The following is a 10,162-nucleotide window of genomic DNA, read 5'->3' on the forward strand; positions in this document are numbered from 1 at the left end:
GTTGTTTTTCAGATGCAAGTCATAACCCACCTCAGTGAGTTGCGAGATGGTGACAGAGTAGAGGATCTTTCGTTATCTCATTGTATTTTGGTTATTATGTTGTAGTTTCTCTCACTTTTGTTATTATACTTCGTTTCCTTAGAGGCTTTCTTGAAAGATAAGTTGTATGAGCTATTTTAACTTAAAAACTTTGTACTTTCTGTTTGTAACTAGTCGGCCTAAACTCCGTGGGCTACGACTAGAGTTCTTTTGTTTACCATACTTATATATATATCTTGACTATTATTATATTACTTCTCATGTTGTATCTTGTGCCTTTATGTAACACCCTAACTACCAAAGCTCACGCTTCCGGCTAAGCAACTCTGATAGCTCGGACATTACGACGACACTGATACTATTTAATACTAAAATATGAGCCTGTTTGAAACTTTAAACCGCAATACCGCTCCCAAAAATACTTTCATTTGATAACATACATCCATAGATACCATACAACTTACAAAAACTCATAAAGGGTACATCCATATATATACGTATACATATATAATATTACAAGCATTAACCAATACAATTCCTATCCCTCTTACAAAATGTATCAAGATAAAGGCGAGGGAACAAAAATATACTAAAGCAATACAGAGCATCTCAACAACAACTAAATGAACTCTTCATAACTTCTGCGCCATATCCTGAAAGGGGAAAAATGTAGGGGGGGTGAGAACATCATCCTCGAAAGGGTTCTCAGTAAAGGGTTTTTGGGAATTACTGTAATAGGATACGTGAAGATAAACCGCACCAGTGATTAATAACCATCTTATGCCTCTTTTCAAAAACAACGTTTTACAATAAAAGTAAAGTCGAAAATCTTTTCTGAAAGAAGAACCGTTCAATTTTCAAAAACATCAAAAGCCTTTCAAAAAGGTTTATCTATGCTGAACCAAAATAGCCTTTCATATTTTTCCACATCAGAAACACAAAACCGAAGCCAACCATCGGTCCATCTCATTTCAACCACAGTCCTAGGCCCAAACAATCCATCCAACAACCAATCACCACAATCCAACAGAGTCCCAGTTGCAAACACAGATAGGAAGTTCAAGCACAAACAAACAGTTACAGCAAGAAGAACAAGTTGCAGTTAATCTCAAGTAATCACATAAGCAAACCAAGTATAATATGCACACGCAAGCAATGTCACATAGATGCATATGATGCATGCCTGTTCCTACTGGCTGATGATATCATCTGTCGATTATATAGCCAACCCGACACGTCCTGGTAGCTAACCATGGACAGAAACACCCATCGCGGAGCAAGTAGGTTTGAGCTACAACCCCATTGCTATTACCCGCTCAACCCAGAGCCAGTGGAATAACCACTACTGCGGCTACTACCCAGGCAGGTGTTTAAAAGCTAAACCTGGAGCGAGTGGAATCACCACTACTACCGCTACTACCTAGGCGTCACAGTCTCTGACCTGGAGCAAGTGGGACGAACCACAACCCTTGCTACTACCTAGGTATCTCAAGCATATATTCATTCAGTTCCAACCATGGATCAACATCCATCTCAGCCATCTGGCTTAAATTCATAATTCATAGGCAGCCATACAGCCCATAACTCATTCGGCAATCAGCCATAAATCAATATCGTACACAGCCATTCCGGCTCACGGTTCAATCCAGAACCAGCCAATATTCATAATCATACACAGCCATTCCGGCCCACAACAAAACAGCACTTCCACCATTAAACATCATCAAATTCATAAAACCGGCATTTAAGCCATAAATCACTTTTCTCAAGCCATTTCGCTTTGAAATCAAATTTCAACTCTTTTCAGCCTTGGCTTTAAAAATCTCATTTCTCAAATCATCTCAGGCTCATAAGCCAAATTTACTCAAAGTGAGTTCCCTTTTTAAAATAAAGCCACTCTTGGCATTCTCTTTCCAAAACTTCCAAAACCATGGCAAGTTAAGGATTTATTTCAAAGTATTCAAAATCACCCATACAACAATGGGATTTTATAACAAAAGTTTTTCGGCAGAGTCCCAAGTCTTTAGGGAAGGTCAACCTATATCAATTCCTTAAAATTCATTGAAACCCTTAAAATCATGGATTCTCGATTCAAGCAAATAAAACTGAATTTATTATGAAACCGACCATAAAAAATCACAAGTTCCAACCCGGTCCAAAAATCAACTCATTTGAAAAGGAACCGGTTCATTTGAATAAAACCACTTTCAGGTTTCTTTTTGGAACTCATTTTTCTAACTCTTCCAAAATGCCTCAAACTTAATTACTCAATCAAAAGTCTAGATTCCTTTGAAATCACCAAAAGCTCCTTTTTATATTGAAATCAATATTAGAGCATCATTCTTTCCTTTAGTGATTCAAACGGTAAAGATAGTTCATTTCTAAATAAGTGAAACTCAAGGCATAAAGTTCACTAAATAAATTAAGCTTGAAAATATAAATATTCTCTTAATAAATCAAATAATACAACTTCTCAAATCCAATCCTTTTTAAATAACTTTTTAAACAAGACTAGGATTTTGTAGAAATTTCGACTCAATATCAACCGATTTAACTCATTTCTAAAGCTTTAAAGAATTGGTTCAGCAATAAATCATTTATCAAAACCAAATCAATTAAAGCAACCCAGGATGAATTTCAAGAGTATTCTATCTTTCACATCATCAAAATAATTAACTCAATTCAATCCAATCCTCAACGGATTAAACTCATATTTCAAATCTTTAAAGAATCAACGTCAGACATTACATTTCACAAAGCCGCACAACGATTCAGCCAAATCAACATCCGTAGTCATTCGAGTCAATCAAATAATACATAAGGCAGATACAATCACCAAATACACAATATCTCACATCAGTATCCATATGTAATAATTCCAACAATAAATTATTGTTTTCGGAAAGCGCCCCTACCTCAACGCAAAACCATAGCCCAACGCGTCACAGAGTCCTTTTCACCTCAACTCGAAATCACCAATAGCTTGAATCACAGCTTTGCTCAATTTTGCAGCAGCAGAAACAACCTTTACTCGCAATATGTGGCCCCGTTAACTTAATTCTAAAGACATAAATATTGCGAAAACCTTAAAACACATCACGGGATATGAACGGGCAAGGTTTTCAGGCAAAGGTACTTACGGTAACTAAAGAATACTAACTGAACCAAAGGACAGAAGCTTCAGTAGTGGTTCCGATAGCCACAGAACCGCCCTTGGCAGCCGGAATCGCCGCGACTCAGCCTGCTCTGTTAGTAGTTCCCAGTGCCTTTTCTCAACATCGGTGGTGACTCAGTAGCACAGGGCAAGCTAACAGAGATTCCAGCAACAGATAAAACAGTCCCAAAATAAATACTAGTTACAACAGCAATCTCCACACAGCCAGCAACTATCTCCAGAAATGGCAGCGGCAATGTCACTTACTATAACCATTAATTGAGCACAAACAGTTTCAATGACAGCCTCAAAGTAAGATTGAATTAACAGAACTAGGAAGCAGAAATAGGGGAGAGCTTACCCAACACAGCGGTGGTTCTAATGGTGGTTTCCTGGGCGGCTCAAATACTGGCTCCCAATGGCAGAGGGTTCCGGTAACTCACCTCTAGCAGTGGCGAAGGAACATGTGGCGACAGTGAGGTAGTGGCGGAGCTGCCTTCTCCTCCATCGCGCTCTGTTCCTCCCGCACGGTTCTCTCCTTCTCGCCGGCGATAGTGACAGAGACAGCCCCCAGCCGCGGAGGCAACAAGGCCGGCTTGACTGCTGTAGAGCGCGATCCCCTCTCACCTGCGTCGTTCTCTACTCCACGGAGCTCGGCGGCGGCAGCAGTTTGAGGCGACGGCGACAGCACACAGCGGCGCGGATCCGCGCGGTGGTCGGGCTCCTAGCTCGCCTCAGATCACTCCCTCGTCTGCTCTGCTCCTGAACTCTCTCTCTTTCTCTGCGACGGGAAGGCAGCGACAGCCCAGCACCCTCACGCGCGGCGGCCTGGTGATGGCTCCACGGGAGGACGATGACGCGATGGCGGCAGTGGAGCCCAGCACATCGGCGCGGGTCTTCCTCTCCTCCCTTCTTCCGTTTCTCCGCGGTGGTTCATTGCTTCTGCTTTTCTTCGTGGGTTAAGGGACACAAACTGTGTGTGTTGAGGGAGGTGAGGCTGCAGCTACTAGGATGAAGGGAATTAGGGTTTTATTTTTGAAACCTAGGGTTAGGGGCACTTTGGTAACTTTAATAAAATTAGGGTAATAGAGTAATTGAAACCCAAATTAAATCCAACACTAATCATATATAGGAAAATACTATTTGCTCATCAACTTTACAAATTATTTTTAATAAAATGCCCAAATCTAAAAATTAGAAATAATATAATTAATTTCTCTATTTTCCAAAACAGTAATATTAGCATATGAAAAATATTAATTATGCAATCCAAATCATATAAAAATCCTTGTTATTTCACAACTACCAACTTTATGATTTGAATATAGAAAATAATTCAATAATTGTGAGATTGGATAATAATCATAACTTATCTCAAATCTAATAAATCAAAACTTGCCTTAATTATCTTTAATAAAATAATTTCTGAAATTAAGGCTATAAATAACCATATGATTTGAGACTTGATCTTAAAAAGACTTTTCAAAGGTTCTGGGTCTTACATTCTACCCACCTTATAAAAATTTTCGTCCTCGAAAATTGATACAAAACGAAAGAAATTTCATAATAGTTCACCTTTGAACATATTTAAGGAAGAAGCAAAAATATCTCAAAATATAAACATATATACGGTTTCCAAATACTTGGGTGGTCGTATGCATAAGGATATAAAAGTAGGAGTATGATTGTAACGCAAACGTTACAAGATAGGCTCAATGCAAGGATGACATAGTTCAAACAGGTGATAGTAAAGCAAGGCATCGAAGGATGTAAAACATGATGGGGTTAAAACGACGTGCTCAACATTCGCACAATAATCTCATATCAACCTCAAGGCTTCAACTTTCCAACTTCGTCAAGCACTTTTCAACCTCATAGCCAATCATAAGCATAACACCCGCAAGCTCGTTTGCAAGGGACAAAACACCCACAACTCTTAACGTTGCACACCTACCGCTTCAACTTTTGTATGCATACATCACGTCTTAAAGAACTAACGCATCGCATTACTATATCTACCGATCGCACGTGATGTCAAAACAATTCTCAAGTCTACTCAGAAGAATACGAGATCTTAGAAAGGAGAGACAAATGTCAAAGACAATACTCATAGATTTGAAAGAATATATCCAATTCCAGATAAACAAGGATGTTCAAGCAATGAAGTTTGCTAGACACAATTCAATTGACAACTTCAAAGATAACCCTTAGATCAAAGAAGTTCAATAGGATCAATAGGAAGGAAATCAGCGCATTGGTTTGAAACAAATTCAAGTTGAGTCGAAGAAGAATGAGGTTTACAGAAAAGAATATCTCAGACCCAATACAAAGCTCACAAAACTCGAGCACGATTAAAATACTTCAGAATACATTGTTCTTAAAAGAATAAAAAACTTGCAAAAATCACTTCACAGTCTGAAAGAGAAGTTAAACAACAATCATCCTTCAAGAGAGTAATAAGAGCATAAACGTGGCTTTGCTTTAATTCAATTTCATGTTGAAGTAAATTATGTAGAGTTTTCAAAACAAAATGCACACAAGTTTGGCTAAGAGCCCAAAATATTTCCTCAAATATGTTAGAAAGATAATTGGGTGCACAACCTAACCAAAAGCAATCATAAAACTCAGAAGAGAAATCAAATGCTTGTTCAAAATTTCCAAAAGTCCATATTCAAACAAGCGTGTATAAAAATTATAGCGAGGACGAAAGAGGAGTCAAACTCTTTTTAGAGAAGAAATTCCGAGGTAAAAATTTTGCTTACAATCTGGTAAGGAAACAAGCGGTGCGTTACAAACGAACAGGTTTCCATTAAACAAGGAAACTTTTCAAAACCTCATTTAAAATAGCGCATGCCAACTTTGAATTAACTTCGTCAAAATTGAACAATGGTTTCAATCTCAATCAAGCAACAGAAAATAAATTCCGTTTAAAACTTCTTACAAGAGAATTCAAAACTTTTTTAAAAAGTTCAAAACAAGACTCCAAAAGTGTTCTTGAAATCACTATCTCAGAAGAATATTCAAGAAGTTTAAGATGTACTAAAAAGGAGTCAAGCCTTGCAAGAAAGGATCTTAAATTAAAGTAGTTCAAACAAGATCCACTGGACATGAAACATCAAATAAGTTTTAAATTTATCCAAAAGAATACAAAAGTCATAAAAAAAGACAACTCAACCATTAGTAATTTCTCAAGGATAAATCTTTGACTAAAAACTCTTGCAGAGATAATGAGAGAATAAACAATGCACTAACTTGAAACGAATCAAACTAACTCACGTAAGGATGAGATTCACAAGAGAGGACAAACCAAGATCAATGGTAATGTTCACAAGATGTAAAAGATTATTTAAAAACAAAGTCAAGTATGACATTCATAGAGATGGAAGGCCTAAGAGAGAATTTAGTCTGTTCATAAGAAGAAAGCTATGAGTCCAACATTTTCAAAAGAGCAACAATGGCAGAAACCATATAGCATGCTAAATCAAACTCAATTCAAAATAAGTTAAGTAAAGCTTATCAAACGAAACTCAACCGGGATAAAAGTGAAAAATTCTTTCTTTCCAAAATTTTGAAAAATATCCAAATACATAATCAAATGAAGATGTGCATTGGAACTATAGTAAAATTACTAGAAAGTCAAATTGTAATTTAAGGTAAATGCAGTTCCATAAACCAGTAAAAGCACAAGCGAGGTATTAGAAATAAATAGTTGTTAAACTGCATAAGAAATCTTCAAAGTTCATATATATATAGATAAGTATATATCTATCCAACAGCAATTTTCATAAAAATCTCAAAATTAGCTGTAATCACTGTCAAATAAGAGGAAAACTGAATCAACAAGTTCTCTAAGAATGAACACGGAACCCGGAGTTTAAAAGTCACAGCACATTAAGACAAGTTCAAGGCTATATCAAAAAATACTTGAATCAAGAAGAACTCAAACAGAGGAAGATAGATGCAACAAGGATCTTAAACCAGCATATACACTTAAGGTCAAACAAGAATGCATATGGATAGAGGAATAGAGTTAAAAAATCAAACTACTTTTCAAAAGGACTAGCAAACAAGAGCTTCAAGTTAGGATATAAAAGAACAGGTCGACTCGAACAAAATTCAAGACACACAACTGAATAGCCTCGAGAAATAGTTTTCAACTTTTCTAAAACCCGCGATTCGCTTTACTCAAAACTCGGATTTCATCTATGATAACCCAGCAGTGCTTTCATATACATAATTCACTAGTATTAAGCCGGCCAAACTTAATACCAAGAATTATGCAATGCAAGACTAACAGCGTTAATCAATAGACCGTCATGTGCATAAAGCTCTAATTCTCGTCATTCGACAAGACCTAATACATGACAAACGCTCAGAGTATGCAACTGAAGCATAGTCGGTCCATTCCTCAGGCTCTACAGGAAGGACTGCTCTGATACCATAATGTAACACCCTAACTACCAAAGCTTACGCTTCCGGCTGCGTAACTCTGATAGCTCGGACATTACGATGACACTGAAACTATTTAATACTAAAATATGAGCCTGTTTGAAACTTTAAACCGCAATACCGCTCCCAAAAATACTTTCATTTGATAACATACATCCATAGATACCATACAACTTACAAAAACTCATAAAGGGTACATCCATATATATACGTATACATATATAATATTACAAGCATTAACCAATACAATTCCTATCCCTCTTACAGAATGTATCAAGATAAAGGCGAGGGAACAAAAATATACTAAAGCAATACAGAGCATTTCAACAACAACTAAATGAACTCTTCATAACTTCTGCGACATATCCTGAAAGGGGAAAAATGTAGGGGGGTGAGAACATCATCCTCGAAAGGGTTCTCAGTAAAGGGTTTTTGGGAATTACTGTAATAGGATACGTGAAGATAAACCGCACCAGTGATTAATAACCATCTTATGCCTCTTTTCAAAAACAACGGTTTACAATAAAAGTAAAGTCGGAAATCTTTTCTGAAAGAAGAACCATTCAATTTTCAAAAACATCAAAAGCCTTTCAAAAAGGTTTATCTATGCTGAACCAAAATAGCCTTTCATATTTTTCCACATCAGAAACACAAAACCAAAGCCAACCATCGGTCCATCTCATTTCAACCACGGTCCTAGGCCCAAACAATCTATCCAACAACTAATCACCACAATCCAACAGAGTCCCAGTTGCAAACACAGATAGGAAGTTCAAGCACAAACAAACAGTTACAGCAAGAAGAACAAGTAGCATTTAATCTCAACTAATCACATAAGCAAACCAAGTATAATATGTACATGCAAGCAATGTCACATAGATGCATATGATGCATGCCTGTTCCTAGTGGCTGATGATATCATCTGTCGGTTATATTGCCAACCCGACATGTCTTGGTAGCTAACCATGGACAGAAACACCCATCGCGGAGCAAGTAGGTTTGAGCTACAACCCCATTGCTACTACCCGCTCAACCCAGAGCCTGTGGAATAACCACTACTGCGGCTACTACCCAGGCAGGTGTTTAAAAGCTCAACCTGGAGCGAGTAGAATCACCACTACTACCGCTACTACCCAGGCGTCACAGTCTCTGACCTGGAGCAAGTGGGATGAACCACAACCCTTGCTACTACCCAGGTATCTCAAGCATATATTCATTCAGTTCCAACCATGGATCAACATCCATCTCAGCCATCCGGCTTAAATTCATAATTCATAGTCAGCCATACGGCCCATAACTCATTCGGCAATCAGCCATAAATCAATATCGTACACAGCCATTCTGGCTCACGGTTCAATCCAAAACCAGCCAATATTCATAATCATACACAGCCATTCCGGCCCACAACAAAATAGCACTTCCACCATTAAACATCATCAAATTCATAAAATCGGCATTTAAGCCATAAATCACTTTTCTCAAGCCATTTCACTTTGAAATCAAATTTCAACTCTTTTCAGCCTTGGCTTTAAAGATCTCATTTCTCAAATCATCTCAGGCTCATAAGCCAAATTTACTCAAAGTGAGTTCCCTTTTTAAAACAAAGCCACTCTCGTCATTCTCTTTCCAAAACTTCCAAAACCATGGCAAGTTAAGGATTTATTTCAAAGTATTCAAAATCACCCATACAACAATGGGATTTTATAACAAAAGTTTCTCGGCAGAGTCCCAAGTCTTTAGGGAAGGTCAACCTATATCAATTCCTTAAAATTCATTGAAACCCTTAAAATCATGGATTCTCGATTCAAGTAAATAAAACTGAATTTATTATGAAACCGACCATACAAAATCACAAGTTCCGACCTGGTCCAAAAATCAACTCATTTGAAAAGGAACCGGTTCATTTGAATAAAACCACTTTTAGGTTTCTTTTTGGAACCCATTTTTCTAACTCTTCCAAAATGCCTCAAACTTAATTACTCAATCAAAAGTCTAGATTCCTTTGAAATCACTAAAAGCTCCTTTTTATATTGAAATCAATATTAGAGCATCATTCTTTCCTTCAGTGATTCAAACGGTAAAGATAGTTCATTTCTAAATAAGTGAAACTCAAGGCATAAAGTTCACTAAATAAATTAAGCTTGAAAATATAAATATTCTCTTAATAAATCAAATAATACAACTTCTCAAATCCAATCCTTTTTAAATAACTTTTTAAAAAAGACTAGGATTTTGTAGAAATTTCGGCAGCACCTCCCCTAAAATTTGGACTTTTGCCACCCGGTTTGGGTCCCAACTAAACCGTTTCTCATTCCTTTTCAACAGCTCAAAACCAGAAATCAATTCAAAGCAAGCTAAATTCAACAGTCGCCTCAGTGGCATATCTCAAGAAAACCATTTCAAAGTCAACTCAATATCAACCGATTTAACTCATTTCCAAAGCTTTAAAGAAACGGTTCAGTAACAAATCATTTGTCCAAGATCAAGTCAATTAAAGTAAACCAGGCTAAATTCAAAAGT

Source organism: Arachis ipaensis, chromosome B08 (genome assembly GCF_000816755.2).
Source record: "Arachis ipaensis cultivar K30076 chromosome B08, Araip1.1, whole genome shotgun sequence".
NCBI classification, from domain to species: Eukaryota; Viridiplantae; Streptophyta; class Magnoliopsida; order Fabales; family Fabaceae; genus Arachis; species Arachis ipaensis.